This window comes from Malaclemys terrapin, chromosome 12 (assembly GCF_027887155.1).
Source record: "Malaclemys terrapin pileata isolate rMalTer1 chromosome 12, rMalTer1.hap1, whole genome shotgun sequence".
Classification (NCBI taxonomy): domain Eukaryota; kingdom Metazoa; phylum Chordata; order Testudines; family Emydidae; genus Malaclemys; species Malaclemys terrapin.
Genome location: NC_071516.1, coordinates 25,616,977 through 25,636,147, shown reverse-complemented (window position 1 = coordinate 25,636,147; position 19,171 = coordinate 25,616,977). Strand labels below are relative to the sequence as shown.

Here is a 19,171-nt window from a genome sequence, read left to right as displayed (position 1 = left end):
CCTCCCAAGAGAAGGGTCCCAGCAGGAACGCTACACACGGGAGACTGTTCGGCCATGTCTCCAGCAGCGAGAGAACATGGATGCCCCACAGGGCCGTGCAAAGTCAGGGAACTAGCCTTTCTAGAGGAGCCCTGCATGCGAGCAGTTCCTGCATTCAGTGCAGAGGTCAAGAAGATCTATTGGACAGGCACACGGCTTTCAATGGGGTTCCTTTCTAGAGGGGTCCTCTCCGTACCTGCGCTCCCTGGTGTTTTCATTAGTGCAAGCAGACAACGCACAGATCCTGATTTAGCAAGGCAAATGCATCCAGAAGGATCATTGTGTCAGCAGCTCAGGATCAGATGTTTCAAGGGGCTGCTGTTCACCCCAAAGAGGTGCGGGGACTGGTGGAGAGAAGGCAGGCTCCGAGACAGCCACCCTGGCTGAGACATGACCTGAGAGGGGCAGGCAGTTTGTTCAGACTCAGCAGAGATAGAGCAAAGTGCATCACGGTGCACTTTGATACCAGAGTGAAGGGTGCGATAGAAAAACTTAGAGTAGATTCTTCTAGATCCCTTTGCAAGGCTGTGGGGTGAGCCTGAGAGAGACGGACAACACATGGGGATAGCACTGACCCTTCGGACGTGGCACAACATTGCAGTCATGCCAGATCCTTTGACTTCTTTCCCTACAGGAGATGGGGCAGTCACAGCCCTGTCGAAATTATAACACAGGTCATTGCATTCTGCTAGCCAAAGCTCCCCCGTGCCTTCAATTAGACACAGAAATTTCCCTCCCTTCCTGCCTTATGCAGCTGTGTCAAGTTGTTATCCTGAAGGCTGGCTGAGCTAAGAGATCCCTGTGCATGACAGCTTGGGAAGTGCTTTGGGTGAGCATCACTGTATCAGTTAAGATCACATCATTACCTGCCCTAGGACTTTAGCCACCTGGGGAACAAGACCCCCTGCTGGCTGCTCGCTATCTTTGCTGCCAAGCAGCTCCCTGGACCACTGCTGCTAGCGGTGCTAGGGAGACCCACGCCTGCAGCCACTCAGCTCTTGCCCTCCACCATGCTGTCTCAGCCAGAGGCAAGACTGGCTCCAACTTTTCTGCCGCCCCAAGCGGCAAAAAAAAAGACGAGCGGAGGCAACTCAAACGCACCGCTTCTTCGGCGGGAATTCGGCGGCGGGTCATTCACTCCCTCTCCTCCTCTTCAGCAGCACTTTGACGGCAGCTCAAAGAGGAAGAGAGGGAATGAGGGACCCGCTGCCGAATTCCCGAAGACCCGGACGTGCCGCCCCGATACCGAACGGAGTGCCGCCCCTTTGAATTGCCCACTCCAAGCACCAGCTTCTTTAGCTGGTTCCTGGAGCCGGCCCTGGCCAGAGGCGAGGGTTCGCAGGCCTGCCGAGAACATCCGAGTGTGTCAGATACTGCCACGGCACCTTAGCAAATAACCAGCCTCAGCTGCAGACAAGGGGGCTGGAACAATTTGTATAGTGGGGGTGCTGAGTTCCAATGAACCAAACTGTAAATTCTGTATATAATGGAAACCACTTCAAGCCAAGGGGTGCAGCACCCCTAGTTCCAGCACCTCTAGCTGAAGGAGGTGTACAAGCTGAGGGTGGATCAGCCGTTTAAATCCTGGCCATAGGTCACTGCTGGATGGAGAACAATTGAAGCAGGGCTCTGCGTGGCATGGCAAATGCTAGGCGCCATACAACGGACATGAGCAGGCCCAGGGACTCACAGATCTTGGCCAGTGCAATGTGGAGTAGATGTTTATCAGCTTAACGAAGCACAGGCAGGAGGACAGGGATTTACGCCACCTCCCCTTCTATCAGCCATGGAAGTGGACAACGCAAATGAGAGAGAGCAGCACCTCCGCCCCGAGGGCAGATTGCCCAAGCATTAACCGCTCAACTGGGTCTGGAAGAGGGTCACCATTGCAACCACCCCACGTCAGGTGTGACTACATCAGCTCTCACCAGCCCAGAGGGAACAGCCCCAGACAGTGCTCAGACAGGCAGAGTCAATGCTGAGGCAGAGCTGGCACTGTAAGAGAGAGCATCTCGCAGATAAAAGCAAAACGGAGGTCCAGACCACCAAATGGGCATTAAGGATGCAGCTTTCACAAAAGTAAGGGTGCTAATTGTGGTGTCCTGGCCAAACTGTAACTTGGGCAGTTACATGTGGCCTACCCACAACACGCTTGGCAGTTTCAACTGGACATATTCCTCACTGCTCCTCCTACATAAACCTGCTGTTTAACATTGCTGCCTTGACAATGAGTTCCACCCCAGAGTCAGCTGCATTTCACCAGCAAGTGACAGATATTACTGAAAATATGCCTAGACAAAGAAGATATACAGACATATTATATGCTGTGCCAAATTAATTCCTGACCTCAGCGACACTACACCAGGGATGAACTCGGGCCATGGTATTTGACAGTGCTTTTTGGCTTTGGGATGAAAGACACTATACAACACAGACTTTAGACATGGAAAGATGTAGCAAGTCCTGTCTCATCCAGGTAACACCCACCCACATTCAGGGCAGGATTGCACCTGATAGCAAGTTTTCTTTTGTTCTGTCCAGTCTAAGTTTAAGAGTCCCAAGAAATGAGGCTGCCACATCATCCCTTGAAAGATGATTCCACAGCTAGATCCATCTGAAAGGCTGGAAATTTCCTCCGTCCCAATATTCACCCTAAATTTTGCCTGTCTCAATTCCATCCCTTACTGCCAGCAATGTACCTAGTAATGCTGCTGTTTATTATAATCAAACGCCAACCCTTCCACTTGGAGACCCAGCTGCTAACTAGCACCCCTCCATTGTCTGGGAAAAAGAAAAAGCAAAACAAACCACCACAAACATTCACAAAAAAACCCACAACTGCTCAGCAACTTCCCATGCTATCCAATATCGACAAAAGCTCCTGCCAGCAGAAACAGTGCCAGATCAATAGTGCTTCTAATTAGAACATTTAATTACTTCCATTGTTCATTCGTTCATTGCTTCCCCAACCAGATCACTAGAAAAACCAGCAACGCCCCCCTCAGTATTCCAGCCCCTTCATACTCCACCTGGATAGCGGCTCCAAGACCCCCCAGGATATGCATGATTAGTAAACAGTCTGTGTTCCCCCTTCCCAGCTCCAGCCTCCCTCCTGGTCTTGACATACGCTCCTTGCTTTAGACACTTCTCCATGGGCGCACACCTGACTGCCTCTGTCTAAGCCAGAAATGCTTTCCACAAGCACTAACTGCAACAAACAAGATTAGTCAATTACAAAGGGATGTGTCATTAAAAATGCACCCTCAGCTTTCCGGCCTTTGGGCATGTAATGAAATGGCTTGCTCTCTCCCTGTCAATATGCAGCTCCTCTCTAGACCCTGGACACAAAAAGAATCAAAGCTAAAAATACCCTCTGATTGTCGCTACCATGGCACCTGGCACATAGTGAAATGGGGGGAGGGGAGAAGTGGGGGGTTACGAATGTGTTTTAAACCCCTACTGAAGCTTCAAAATGCTGTTTGAGCACTCCTTATTTTCCTAAAATTTCAAAAGGAGAAAAAAACCAAACAAACATTCCCTTTGTGCAGCAGAGACAGACAACTCCACCCTGTGTATTTTCCTTCCTGTCTGATGCTCACTGAGATCCCAGCACATGCCTCCTAGATCCCCCTGCTAGACAGCATACAGGGGAGGGGGAGGAGATAGGGAGAGAAGTGAGTTAAAAGAGGGCGTTGGTTTACTTTTGCAAAAGATTAAGATCACAATTGGTTCAGATCTGGAATTCATTTTGTGCAAGACCTCCCTACACGCTGTGTGGTCCAAGGTTTTACCCGGTCTCCCATACCATACTCAAGCGTGTTCGTCTCTCCTACAAATTTGGGGGAACAGACTGTGAAACAGGAGCAGAGCAGCAAGAAATGGCAAAGACCTGCTGGATCATGGTAGAGTCTACTGACATCCAAGGGCAGGATACTTGCCCCGAAAATGGATGGATCGGATATTTAAAATCCAATTTAAACTGCCATCACATCTCATCGTAGCCGAAAGGCCAAGAGCCCTAGTAAAGCTGCTGACCTGATGAGATTTGTGGAGCTGACACTTTACATTCATTTGTCTTGTGTTTTTAACACATGGTGCCCTTTATCTAGGGCTCTGGATTGCCACACGGGGGACCTGGGGGTCAGTCCTGGTCCCTCATTCCCAAAGCAGGTCTAGGGACAAGAAGAGCTGCAGATGCAGCCCCAGGCATGGATAAGCCCCAGACAGAATCCAGTCTTGTCCTTCATGGTCAGAAGGCTGGTGGCCTCGAAGGGATGGGCTGTGCATTGGTGGGGGCTCAAATGGGGCAAGTGAAATAGTAGCATGAAACAGCAAAGCTAGAAGTGAGCTCTCCGGAGCTCACAATTGCACTTGATCTGCCCTGGTTACAAGGCTCTGCCCACCATATCCCATCCTCTCTGGCATTAATCCAGATCACCCCATAACGTTTGCCACACTGCAGTTAATCCTCACTAGCATGTATTATCCCCACTTTATATCAAGGTGAAACTGAGGCACCAGGCGTTTACAACGAGTCAGCGTCAGAGCTAGGATTAGAGTTACTGGCTCTCAGAGCTGTGTTCAACCCACTGGCCCACATTCCCTGTCTGCTAAAGGCAAGTGTGCCTTGGCTCCTGTCCCAGCTGTACTTCAGCTCAGCCTAGCGCTCGTCATAGTGCGTTCCCAGGTGCCTGGGAATGCTTCACTCCCACAGATGGGACCAGAACAACAGATGCTGGTATCATGCTCCACCCTTGCAGACGAGACACCTGCTGCCAGACACTTGGAGGTATAGCTCCCTGGCATCCCGCTCCGCTCCCAAGGGGATGCTGTGCCAAAGCAAGGAGAGGTGCAGTAGCCCAGGTGGAAGAGCCGGCTGCCGATCTCTTTTATTGTGTGTTCTCGTGTGTGCACGCTCAGGTCTCAGGCAACGCAACAGTTCCCAGCTCAGGATTTAAAGGGGCGGGTGAGTGGGGTTTTACACCATGACTGTGAAACATTGTAATGATCCCCTGCAATCACTCCCCATCACCTATAATCTGGATATAGCTACCAGCCTCCCCTGGAGTCAGCCCCAGCCCTGCCCAGCAAGGCACAGCCCTGAACAACACGGGCTGCCCAGCCATTTCCTTCCAGCGCTGAAAATGCTGTTCAGGTTTCCCCCGAAAAGTCTTACACTTCTTTTTTTCCCTCCGTGACTACAATGAAAACCCGCTGACTCAGAGACATCTGACTGCTCCGACGAGAACAATAGGCCACTCAGCCGAAGCTGTCACGTTCTCTGGGCGAGCGCATTTTTAGACGTTGTATTAGAGTAGCATATTGATAACTGTGTATGTGTGTGTTTGCATAGATGAGCATGGGGAGGCTTCCCATACGATGGGGTTGAGGAATCTTCTCTGACCCATGTCTCCTTGACTGGGGAAAGGGCTTAGATTGTACAGTGACAGGCACTGTATAAAACCTAATATAGAGAGATAGGCCAGCTCAATTCCCATCTTGGATTTGCTATGAAACCAAAAGCCATATTACAAGTGACAGCATTTCCATCTAAGCTCTGCCCACTCCCCACACCCCAATCACTGTAGCATCCGAGACCCTCACGAGCAATGAGATATTACCACTGTACAGATGGAGAAACAGAGACACCACCTTCCAGGGAGCCTGTGGGGGAACTTGGAACTGAACCCAGCTCTCGTCCAATACCTTACCCTCAAAGCCATCCTTACTAATGTCCTAACAATTCATATTCTAGCTTGAGGAGGAGATTTCCCAAGGCACAAATGGGAGTTCAGTGTCCCAGTACCCTGGGTGCATTTGAAAACCTCCTAATTGGCCAGCACACTGCAGCAATGCTAATGCAAGTCACAGCGCTTGGGAATAATAGTAGGGTGACCAGATGTCCTGATTTTATAGGGACGGTCCCAATATTTGGGGCTTTTTCTTATATAGGCACCTATTACCCCCCCATCCCCGTCTCGATTTTTCACACTTGCTATCTGGTCACCCTAAATACTAGTGTAGTATTATTTTAATCCACAGAGGAGTAGAAAATGTTTGTTATTGCTACTCCGCTCACCCCGGGATATTACGGCTATTATCTCAATCAGAGAGAAATTTGAGAGGTTCAGAAGAGAGAGATTTTCCTCTCCCTGGCCTGAAGGCCAGCAGAGTGGATCTGCAATGTCACCACACAATCAAGAATGGCACTCACAGGGAGGATCACACCTCAGCCACGACTGCCAATGGATGGCAGATTCACAGACAAGCAGCACAATCCACCAGCCTCTTGAGCCACGGTGTCAAACCACAGCTTCCCCCAAGACAGATGTGCTCCTGCCACACTCCCAAGGAGTAGGAGCGCTGCTTTGCTATTTATGGTAATGGCTGATTCCGTGCTTCCATTACCACCTGAAGTTGCTGTTAAAGCACTAAACACAACACACTGGTTGTAAACAGAAAAGACAAATGCCCCCACTACCAGCAACTGCTCCAGTGGCAAGGGACACAGGGGAGGCCTGTGCTAGGTGCAAAGATAAGAGGCCTCGCTGGGGGGACATAGGGGAGGTGGCATTTGTAATGCTACACACAGCTTGCATTCCGATGGGGGCTAGCATGAGAGCCAGGGCATGCATGAGAGCTTCTGCAAGTTGTGTGTGTGTGTGTGTGTGTGAGTGAGAGAGAGAGAGATCTTCTGCAAGTGCGTGTGTGTGTGTGCGCGCGCGTGTAAGGAGGGGAGAGGGAAGGGTAGCTTTGGGCGTAAGAATGTCAACAGCGAATTTGGCACCTGACATTACAATCAAGAGCTGGCACTGAGAGCCTGCAGCAGTCCCTGTTCTTGCTGCCGGGGGCCAAAGTCGGCATCGGACAGAGTCTACAAAGCATTGGTCTCATTTGAGAGCATGGGCACTAGCACCAGGAAGTTACCTATGTAAACAAACAGGCTCCAGTCCAGTGACCACATGAGATCAAGGCCTTCCTATTCAGAGAAAGTTCCCTAGTGCTAGCTCTTTCCCATAAGCCTGCCCCGTCTCTCCTCAGCACACATTGATCAACCTTATCTAGTTTGAAAAAGACAAAGAAACACCACAGCGAGTGACTAAAACAACTCCCTGCATGCACAGTCACTCTACAGCACGCATACAGCCCAGGTAGCGAGAGGGAATGGGATCTGACAGGTACAGAGCTCTCCAGTGGGTTGCAGTGAGGCAAAACACAAAGAAATAGGTTTACGTGTTCAATCCGGCATAGAAGCATCATTTGTGTGTATGTATGTATATTATATATATATATATATATATACACACACACATACACATATATACATACACACGTGCACACACACACACAAAACCGTGGATATGGATATTAACACATGCATAACCCGGGGGCCACTCTGGACTAGAGCTCCCTTAGATAGCTGAGAAGGGTAAAGCCACCAGAGAGAAAGAGCAATCATTTAGGGCAGCCCAATGGGGCATAACTCAGACTAATACATCTCTACCCCGATATAACACGACCCGATATAACACAAATTCGGATACAACGTGGTAAAGCAGCACTCCGGGGGGAAGAGGGGGGAGAGGGCCTGCATGCTCCGGCGGCTCTAAGCAAGTTCCATATAATGTGGTTTCATCTAGAACACAGTAAGATTTTTTGGCTCCTGAGGACAGCGTTATATCAGGGTAGAGGTGTAATATACTTAACGCATCTCTAGCTCTTTATAGTTTTGAAGCTGAAAAAACATCAAGCAAATCTAATGTGAGAAAATTGAGGAAAAGGAATATTTATGCTGAAGATCACGGAAAAGCATCTTGATGGCAAGATTGATTAGAGCATGGAACAATCTCTCCAAGGAAGTGGGGAAAGCCGCTCCTCTGGGGAGGTTTGAAACTAGACTGGTAAAAGGTCCAGAGAATGGACCATAAGGAGCTAGCTCCCACCAACCACTAGATGATCTAATAAAGCTTTTCCATCTCTAACTTCCATGATATATTGTATTAATTAAAGGGCACACTCAATCTGTTCTTTGCTCAGGAAAAAGCCCATAATTTCAAATATTGAGGGAAGCATTAGAAACGCAAGAGGGGAGCAATGCCGTGGTGGAAATAATCCATCTTGTAAATGCACCAATGGTAAAGGAAGGGGACTCGCAAGGTCCCATACCTTTGCCCAATCTCCCATAGAATCAGACAATTAAGAAAGTGTGAAGCTTTATTATACCTCCAGAGCCTACCTCTTGCCATCTGACGATATTCCAAAAATAACCGTGGAAATATGCAGGGACCCATTCCAAGTTGTTCCTGGATCCCTGCATACTCTCCTCTAATGTGTATTATCCTCCTGACATCAACACTCCTGCAATCAAACATTATTAAGGGCAAAACAGCAGCTCCAATTTCAGAGGAATTCCTGTGGTCAGATTTCCCCCCTAGAATTCCCTAATCTGAGTCTGATCCTAAATTCCTTAGGCACCCTGGCTTGTACTTTTCAGTGGGGCTCCAGAATCATACACATTTTTCACCCCCATTTGCAGTTTATTGTTTGGCTGGGGGATTTATTTAACCCCTCAGCTGCCAGAGACTGGGAAAAGTAGCCTTAACTGTTGTGGACATCCACATCAAAAAGAGCACTGGCTTCTCCAGAGTTTAGTGTAGAAGAATTGGTGCGGGTGCCTAGGGAACTCTTCTTACAAATCAATAACTGTGATCATAACAAAGCCTTAGAGAGATCAAACCCTTGAGGCCCAAATCTGCCCCCATCTAAGAAGGCAAAACATACCCAACTGTTTCATTGCTGCAAGATCAAACCCCCAGCGTTTCAATTGCAAATGCACTGGGGGAGGGGAGATCATGTCTTGCTATCCCCCGATATGTGTACATACTCCCACCCCTGTACAAAGCAGTGGGAAAATAAACAGTGTTTAAAGCTCTTTGTGCACATTACAGGAAACCAATTCAGAGGCATCTAAAAAAACTACAGGTGGTGGCAGAGAGAATATTCATATCACAGCCACTGGAGGAGCAGAGATCTGGGCGTGATGGCCCAGTCTTGCTCAAGACTGGCAGATCTGCTAGTATTTCAGTGCCTTCCAGCTCTCTGAAGGGGAAGAGAGGTCAAAGTCATCTGACCTTGGCAGAGGGGAGGGGCCCTGACAGATCACCTGCTTAGTATATTAGTATATACCCAAAAAAAGCCACTCCCCATGAAAGGTCTCTCTGCCTTCCTGGCTGGCTCACCGCTCCCCTTTCCTCCCTGCTCCACTGGGTGTGTCACTAAGGAAACCAAATCAGGTAGGTTTGAGCTGGCCATGCCCAGAAACTTTCAGCACCAACAAGTCTTCTATGGACTGTGGTTTAGCCCACCCCAGATGGGATTATCCCTGATGCTTGTTCCTTCCCCAGTGTAGGTTCTCTCCAGCTCCTCCCTCCTAGGACAGCGCCAAACATGCACACACACCAGCCTGCAGTTTGATCTCCGCTCTGACACAGAGCAAAATGTGAGTGTGTGTGTGCGCATATGAGAGGCTCAGCGGCTACCAGAACAAACTGCGTCTCCCCTTCATTTTGTTCTCTCCCAAGTGACTTGCCCGCCACCTCCAAGCCCAGACCTGAGCGGATCCGCTCCCGGTTAGAGAATTCCCCGCGATCTGGGGGAGGGAGACGGTAGCTCTGAGAAATATGTCAGTCACCATTTCGGGGGTGGGGGAAGACAGGGAGTCTGAGGGGACCTGAGCCTTCAACCCAGGAGATCAGGAGGGAACGCGCCGGATCTGTGCCCCCAGAAATGGACGCCCCTCAAAACCGAGATTTAGCGTGCAACAGCGAGCGGCAGGCTGGAGGGGGAAGAAAGGAACACACCCCTCTCCAGCGGCCTCTCGGAGGGGAAAAGATGGGGAATTTTGCACAGGCAACGTGCAAGGGGGGTGTAAATCCGATGGCGAAATCACAAGCAGGCCACCTGGACGCGGCTGCACCTAGGACATGGGGGGGGGGCACCGAGCAGACATTGCAAGGAGAGGAGTATCGGGGGTTGCCGTGTTAGTCTGCATCTACAAAAGCCACCAGACTCCTTGTTATTTTTGCAAGGAGAGGGGATACTCGGAGGCAGACGCACGGCCCCCACACCCACCCCTTGGGTTTGCAAGCCAGGCCACCGAGGGGTCGCGGATCGGAACGGCTGGGGCGGCGGCTGCGATCCCAGGCGTGCAGGGCCCCGCTCACCTGGCTGGCGGATCCGGAGTCAGGCTGTGCAGGGAGCGGCTCAGCAGCGGCATCCCAGGCTCTCCGCCGGGCTACAGCGACGCAGCCGCTTCCCCGCCCTGCAGCGGGACAAATCGCTCGGCAAGCGGCAGCGGGGCGGGGAGGAATGGGAGGGCCGGGAGCGCGGGAGGGGCGGGGCGGACCCGGCCCCCGCGCGGAGGGGGGACACCGCCGGCTGGGAAAGGGAAGAGGCTCCGGCAGCCCACCTAGAGCCAGGGCAGGTGTACCTCGCCCCGCCCTTCCCGCAGCCAGGTGGGGGCGGCGCTGCTTGGCTAAAGCAAGCGGGGCTGGCGGAGCCTGGGAACCCGGGCAGCTCTCCGCAGGCACCAGCGCCCCCAGGCCGCACCCGACGCCAGTCATTGGCCTGCTCCCTGGCCGCAGGCAGCCGCTAGACCTGCCCCCTCCCCATTCCAGCGCCTCTCCCGGGAGCTGTTAGGGAGGAGGGGGCTGAGCTGTCCTGGGGTAGCACCTGGGGGCCCCAGGCCGGCGGACACGTGCAGCCGACATGGAAAGACAAGACAGCAAGACAGCACCTGTGCAACAGAACCAGCGGCCACCCCCCCATCGGGCGTTGGGGTTTAATCCTCAGTAAATGGAGCCGCTGTCCATGGGACCTGCAATCCGCAGGCCTGTCCCCAGCGCGGCTACAGCTGGGCAAGCAGCAAAGACAAGGACAAAGGGGGGGGGGGAATCCGGCTTCCACATTTTGGGTTGGGGCATTTTCACACACCTCCAGTTTTCTTCGCTTCTTGCAACCCTTCGCTGTAGTGTCTTCCCCCCGTAGGGTTTCCCGGGCAGGGAATTTCAGGCCCCTAGCCCACATCTGTGGAAAAAACGAAATGTACATGCAGGGTGAACTGAAAAGCATTTGGGTAGTTTGTGAAGATTACATCACCCAGTGAGGGAATGGAAACTTTCCATGTGCCCTCAGCACCCAATCGCCAGACTCCAACTGCATTGTCCCCCTGGATCCTCGCTACAAACAATCCATGTGGGGGGGGGGGACATTGCCCTGCGTTTGTCCAGCGCTGGGCACAATGGGGTCCTGAGCCATGACTAGGGACACCTATATGCTGCCACAGGGCAATAACAACAGTATCGAAGTGTTGCAATGTGCTCATAGACCACTGGCAAATGGGGGGAGAGGGGGAAGGCTAACCCCACACAACAAATTCAGCCAGCCTTGTCCAACACCTGCTGTCAAGAGAGGGACATGAGATCACCTGCACCACACACAAGCTACCTTTCATTTAGGATTTGGTTCCCCGCCCCCTCCCCCGTCTTTGTTTCTGTCAATAATCCTTTCTGGGCTTAGTTCTGCATTTCTATCCAGGACTGACTTTAAGGGCCTATTGTTCTCAGTAATCAGTTCTATCAGGATCACGTTGGATTCCAGGGAGAGCATGTTAAGTTACTGGAATTCCTTATATGGCTCTCAATGCTGTGTTTTATTATCTAGTATTGTGCCTGCCATATCTTGCTGTATTGATCCTTAGAAGATTTAAAAAGAAAACAAATGCATCTATGTAATGAGCATCTGGTAAGATGAGCTACAGGAAGGGGGAGTATCTCCAACCAGGGATAGACCTTAGCATGAAAGTGTAGCTGCCTTCCCTGTCTAACTTCAGAGTAAAGTTAGTAGGTAGCAGCTATTTTATTGCTGGTGAACACAGAGACGAATGGTCTAGCGATGGATGAAGGGAGGTAGAGGATCAGACAAAGATTAGACCCAATTGCATGTGATTTTTAAATGTACGTCCGTTTATATACAAATCCGATGTTGGCCTCAGACTCCTGACAAGTTGCCAGTGTAGCACTAGGTGTCACCAAAGGAGTGGGGCCTCATCTACACTCTATTATGAATAATAGCTACTGGGAACAGACACAGCCAGTAAGGCCCTAGCTACGTTACTGGAGTAAGCTGCACTAGCGTAAGCCCTGCTGTGGTCTCATGCAGTGTGTTTACACTAGGGCTTTGCACTGGTGTGACTTGCCTTAATGTGGACAGGGCCTACATCTGTTCCACACAGGACTATGCAGCTTGCCCCCCTGGAGCAAACATGTGCAAACCCAGAGGGAATCTGCCATTTAGTCTAACATAGTAAACAGCCATAGAACCAGCCCCTGACTTCACATTCATGGAGCCACCAGCACACGCTTGAATGAAGCAGGCTTATTTTATTGCTGTATAAAATGCCTCTCTTTATTAGTCACACTGAGGCTTTTTCTTTACAAACCACACTCCAGCAGGCAGTACCGGGAACAAAACTAAGCCACATGGTCTAGTGGTTAGAGCCAAGTTCTAGGAGCCAAGGGTCTAATTAGACAAGGGTCTAATCCCCTACTGAGCTGTTGACTCACTGTGCAAACTTGGGCAAGTCTTTGCCTCTTTGTGCCTTGGTCAACCCCAGCTGTGGAGCTGGGTAAATAGCAGAAACTTCATGGAAAGTTCAGATGCTGCATCAGAGCCAGGCTTGCGAGAGCTTTCATCTACAAATACATTTCAACTTGCTACTCAAAATTCCCCCTGCAGTCCCCATTGGATATGTCCTTCATTTCCAGCCCTAACCACTCTGGTGTAGTGTTGGTGTGCACCATTAAATAGCTGCTGTGTTTCACCCCAGGGGTGGCTGCAATTCAACAGTGAGTGAAGTGATTTGTATGTCACACTTTGCTAAGTTTGCATGAAAGAAGATACAGATTATTATTGTTGTAAGTATATGATACTGCAGCTGCATTCACTTATACTGTATTCTCATGAGCTATTATTATCCTTAAATAGAATTTTTATCTGTCAGGCTCTCCAATGGGGAAAAAATATTTTTTATGGAACTGATGTATATATGCCACACACCAGTGAAAGCTCAGGACCGGTACATGTTAGAAATGACTTTGGGATTTCAAATCAGTCAACGAGTAACCTGTCGTGTTACCCGTGTTTGGAGGAAGGTTTGGTCACTGAGCTCCTGCCAATTCCTCTTCAGGGCCACCATGTTCTTTACATTCCAAGAGGTCCTTCCTTTGCTGTTTGGCTATGTCGTGGCACTGATACTGACTCCCAGAGGTATAATGCAAGGAAGGCCAGCTACTGCTTCCACCAGTAGCAACCCCTGGGTGCATCTCCACATGGAAACCTGCCTGGTGCCAGAAGGCAAATGCTGCAGAGAGTGGCTTTTCTGTGGCTCCGCCCTCTCTCACCTCTGGTCTGGCCCAGTACTGAAGCCGTGGAGCCCCAGCCATCCATGCACTGTTAGAACAGAGGCTTCTGTAGGATCTAGGTTAAGGTGGCAGCATGCCATGAAGCAGTTTCCCTTCCCCATTGTCTTTCCCTGGTTTGTGCCCAGGGGAGGTAAGCAGGTGGACTTGTCATGACACTGTTGCATTGGCTCATTGGTATCAGCACGGGCTCCTTGCATTAGCCAGGGCAAATCTGCACGTAGGTGTTTAAAACAGCACCCTGTGTGGCTGATTCACCTCCACTGAATTCAGTGTAACCCCCTTGCCTCCAGTGGAGTTACTCCTGATTTACACCAGCGTGAGAGGGGAATTGGGTTGGGGTTCTGTGAACATCCTTGTTTTCCTGACACTAGTGGTACTGTAATTATTTCCCTTTTCTCATTAAGTAGCTGTAGTCCCTGGGTGTGGACAGGTCCTGGGTTAGCAGACATCAAAGATAACTGCTTCTCTGCACAGCTGCACTGACTTTCACTCAGTTCCTTCTGACTTCTTATCATTCCTAATTTCCCCCATTAAAAACAATGACCCCTGACGTTTACCAACAAACATTTATTAATTAGTTCTCCTGATCCCCATGTTGAGGAGGCACAGCCCAGGTGTGTAATTATTGTTATGAAGCATTCTTCAACCGAACCTAAAAAACCTCAAGGATGGGGCAGAAGTTGAACTGTGCTTTCCTTCCACTCGTTTCCAGTGTGAACGTGTGCACAGGGCAGGAGCAAGATCCTCAGCTGCTGTAAATCAGCATTGTTCCATTGAAGTGAATTCACATCGACACCAGCTGAGAATCCAACCCCATATTTCTGTCATCATCTGTGACAATATCGGTGGGAACAATACATGCTGTGGGACTCACGCTAACTGCCTCGCTGTATTGCAGTGGGGGTGAGGGATGCTTGATACCCAGCTGAATTTGGGCCCTGAGCAGGTTGCCTCTTTTCCACCTATCTGACCAGCAGTTTCTATGCTGCAGTCCATCACCGCGGTAGACATTGATAGTACCGCCCAGAAAGACCACAGATCCGGTTCAGTGGAGAAGGCGCTTGGCCAGGTTTGTCGCGGAGGTGCGGTACTAGTGTCCAATAGATTCTACAGGTACCCTAATGCATGTATGCCCGTGACAACGGACTCAGCTCAGTCAGCGGCAGGTCTTTCCGCTGTCCTCTTGGCTGGACAAAGACGCCCCTTTTGTGACCCTCTTCACACACTGATACCCTTCTGACATGGTTAGTTACCACCCTACCCCTTGTATCTGTTGGTTCAAACAAAACATCTCCATCCATTATCCTGTTATCCCGACCTTATCTTTAGGAGGGGTCAGTGTGTCCCTCTACCATCTTCGGGGAATGTGTTTACATACAACTTTGCATCAGGGTGTTCTTGTACTACTCTTCTGGAATACCTAGTGCCTAGTACTTCTTAGGAGTGCCTGTGTTTTAACAACACCAGCAGCACTGTTGCCAAGTTCATGTACCAGACAGTCAACTTGTAAGCATCTCCTTTGACACAGGGCCTGACTGGTTCACAGCATAGCCTGACTTTGGTTCAGGACACGGCCTAACTTTGCAGTCCATGGTTCAGGCCTCAGACCCTACACCAGGCTCAGAGCTCCAGGCTCTCTCTCCTACACATGTAATAGTGCTGGTTGCGGGGGAAACTCACAGCTACCCCATTCCAACCTCTCCCAGCTGGAGGCACTGTAGGGAAAGGTGTGGGAGCACTAGCTGTGGGAGAGCTCACAGCTACTGCAGTCCCAGCCCCTCCCAGCAGGAGGCGCTGTAGGGAATGGCATTATGTTGCTGGCTGTGAGGCCTCTCCCAGTTTATAGAAACCACCCAGAAAATCCAAGTGCGCCCCAATCCTTTATTCCCCAACAGCTCCCTGCCAGCAAACCCGGGTTTCTCAGAAAGGGACTCACAGAAGCTACCTATTCCCACTCCTTGCTGTGGATCAGACCAGACAGCGGCCGATAAAGCTCAGGCTTTGAGGTTTCACGTCTGTGTGTTTGCGGCAGGCGGCTATTTTGGGAACCTGAGCCTGAGCTGCCGCTAGCATCGATGCTTTGCGATAACAGCCTTTCATGCCTCTCGCTTGTTTATGCAGGGCATGAAAAGCCTTTTTGTGCAGCTCGGTGAGCCTGCAGCCAGCTGGGAGCTGCAAGGCACAGATCCCCTTCACCGTTGGCGTGCTCCCTCCCTGGCAGTTGGGTGCTAGGCTCAGAAGCCAGGTGGCTGAGAGCTGGGAAAGATCTTTCCAGAGACATTCAGCTCGGAGAAGGAGAAACTTGGACTCTTACTCCAGGCCTGCTATTAAAGGGACATTGTTGGGTTAAAAGTCGTCGTGGCCAGGCGCTACTTTCTTACATGACAGTAAATCAGGAGAAACTCCATGAACCTCAGTGTGCCAAATGGGAGATATGGGCTGTTTCTGAAAACCAGCCACCCATGTCAGTGTTTCTGACACCATTTTAGACAATTAAAATGGCAGGAAAAAATCAAAATTGAAATTTTTTTCCAACACCCCCCCTCCCCCCACTACATTCTTCCTTTGCTTTGCCCATTTCCCTCTCTTTGGAGAATGCGAACAGACTGGTCAGTGTTTGTTTCTAGTCAGTTTCACCTTCCAGATGTCAATGTCTGGTTTGCAGACAGGTAGGGAATTCTTTACATCCAAACAAAACAGCTTCCATGGGAACTTCAAACTGCTTGTAATAAATACGTTGCAGTGGGGTAGGTCTAGGTTGGACATTAGGAAACACTTTTTCACTAGGAGGGTGGTGAAGCACTGCAATGGGTTACCTAGGGAGGTGGTGGAATCTCCATTCTTACAGGTTTTTAAGGCCCGGTGCAACCACTAGGTGAACTAGGCAGTCAACTAGGGTGCCAAGATTTGGGGGCGCCAAAAAGCGGTGCCCCCCCAAAAATTTTTACAGCATTTCAGCCTGCCCTCCCCCCCGCCACGCTTCCCCCGAGTGTCCCCCGGCCCCCAGAAGCATCCCTGCCTCTCTCCTGCTCCCGGCATCAACTGCTGCCGCAGGGTCCTAGTGCCCCTCATCCACTAGTGGCAGGACAGGCTGCCCTGACCCTGCCCTTCCCCCCTCAGACCCTTCCCTTTTCCGGCAGGACCCTCCACCAGCACAGGCCCCTCCCCCACCCGCAGTTACCACTCCTGCCCCACACTGGGCAAGGGTCACCCCCAGTGAGGCTACAGTGAGGGGCAGCAGCAGGGGGGAGGCACACATGTGACGGTAGCCCCCCCCCCGGCACCCACCACCGGGAAGCGAGGGGGCTTCCTGGCCTTGAGAGAGGTGCTAGGAGCACGTGCAGTGACAGTGGTGCGAGGTGAGTGTACTACCGTGGTGAGGGAGATGTGGGGGGCTACTTCTCCCAGAACTCACTGCTGCTGGCAGAGAGAGGGCTGGGGGGAGTCCTCCTCTCTGGCCCCATCCCTGGGGCACCCTGCCTGCACCCCAAACTCATCCCCAGCTCTGCCCCACCTGAGAGCCCACACCCCAGCCAGAGCTCTCACCCCCCACACCCCAAACCTCTCATCCCCAGCCCCAGCCAGAGCCCTCATCCCCCTGCACCCTAATCCTCTGCCCAGCCCTGAGCCTCCTCCCACACCCTAAACCCCTCATCCCCAGCCCCACCCCACAGTCCTCACCCCTCCACCACCGCCCCCTTCCCACACACCCTCTCTGCCCCCAAACTTCCTTCCAGAGCCAGCACCCCAGCCCCCCGCATGCCCTCTCAGAGCATGCACCCCTCACCCCCTCACCCCTTGTCCCAGCCCAGAGCCTACACCCAAACTCCATCCCAGGGCCTGCACCCCAGACTTCCTCCCCCCACCCAAACTCCCTCCCAGAGCCTTAGGCAGGTGGGGGGCAGAGTTGGGGGGGGCGGGATATAGGCACCACCAAAATTTCTACAAACCTGCCACCTCTGCCAGTATCTGGGTTTTAAGCCCTGTTATGCCTGCAACAGGCTTAAGCCTGTGAGTGACCCCCATAGCAGCTGCCTGAAGTGCTTGGGGGAATCACACATGAAAAACAAGTGTCGGATTTGTAAAAACTTTCATCTGAGAATGCAGAAGGAGCGTGATATTTGTTTGAGGGCTCTCCTCACGGAGGCTGCGCTCCGCCCGGCGCAGGACTCTAGGCCCAGCACCTTGGCCTCGGTTTATAGTATACCCCTGGCACCGGGCTCAGTCTGGCACTGCTACCCCTCGCCAGTGCCCAAGAAGCAGTCAAAAAAGTGGGACTCCCTGGCACCAAGCAAAAAGGGTCAAGGGACATCGGACAAAGGACCTAGTTCCGGCCAACTGCCCACCCCAGAGCCGCATGGGGGTTTCTCTCCGATTGGATCCACTAGTCTCCCCAGGGATCCACCGCTGACTCCCGGGAGTGGCACGTGATCCAAACTCACTATTGTGCGAATATGCATGTGTAGGTTGTTGAAATTTGTCATATTGATATTGTCAGTTGTTGTTGTATGACGGAGTATCCACCATTCTAATTTTATACATTTTATTAATAACAATTACTGGATATTCTAAATGGTTCGACAGTGATGGTAGCAGAGTGTATTCTCCAGCAGGTCTAACCATGCTATCAAGGTGTCGGACTGTCAGCCCAAGAGGGTTGCTTCCTCTGTGGAGGGGCGTATAATCCCTCTTTCTGAGGCTGTAAGCTAGCTAAGTAGAGGAGGTAAACGCGCCACTGACAGCCCAGCCAGCGGGTGGCTTAAAATAATGGCTAAAACAACATGGAAAACCAAGTCTCAGTTCTCTGCACGTCCCTTGATCCCCATTCAGTGATGCATTCAATTGACAAGAGGCTAAAAAGAATCTCAGGTGCCAAGTTGCCAAAAGGAAACCAGACAACTCTCTCAGTATGCAATTATAAGTGCAGAACACTGACAAGGGAGGAATCGATAAACACATCTCACGGAGGAAAAGGCAAAAACAGCCTGCAATGTGCTGGGTGTTTGCGAAACACAACAAAAGACAGAGATGGAGGTCAGTTGGAGGGATGGAAGCACGGTCATTCTAGGGAAAGGAGAAGGCACGAGGAGAGTTGGAGGAGTTGGATTCATCATAAACAAGGAATGGTCTTCGAAAATCGTCTCAGGCCATTTGAAGTCATCACATATCAGGGTGCTTTACCTCTGACTGAACCGAAACAGCACCCTCAAAATCATCCAGATCTACGCTCCCACAAGTGCATGTGAAGATGATGATATGGAAGAATTCTATCAGGAGCTGGAGGAAACCCTCATTCAGAGTTCCACATATACGATTGCAATGGGAGATTTTAACGCCAAGGTTGGAAGAGGGAGAGAAGGCGAAAAGTTCATACGAAGGTACGGTATCAGAGAAGGAAACGCACGAGGAGAACAACTAGCTATATTGGCAGAGACGAGGAGACTGTTCATTGGTAACACCTGGTTCCGAAAGAAGGCCAACAGGAGATGGACTTGGATCGCACCAAACATGAAAGACAAAGAATGAAATCGATTACTTTCTGATCGATAGACGATGCATTGTGCAGGATATTTCAGTAGTGCCGTCATTTAACATCGGTAGTGATCATCGCCTACCAAGAGCCAGACTCACGTTCACTGTGAAGGTGGAGA

At 51.0% G+C, this 19,171-nt stretch overlaps 1 protein-coding gene across 12 annotated transcripts in view; it reads right to left on the bottom strand.

Annotated features, from left to right (window-relative positions):
- Positions 1-10,473, bottom strand: part of EPB41L1 (erythrocyte membrane protein band 4.1 like 1) — a 157,086-nt gene extending 146,613 nt beyond the window's left edge. For 3 of the 12 annotated variants that reach the window (XR_008446834.1, XM_054046406.1, XM_054046405.1), the window contains exon 1: positions 10,263-10,473. The gene's annotated coding sequence lies outside the window, so the exon portion shown is untranslated. The remainder of the gene's footprint in view (positions 1-10,262) is intronic. The other 9 variants (XR_008446835.1, XR_008446836.1, XM_054046407.1 and 6 more) reach the window with 5 other exon arrangements.
- Positions 10,474-19,171: the final 8,698 nt, after the last annotated feature.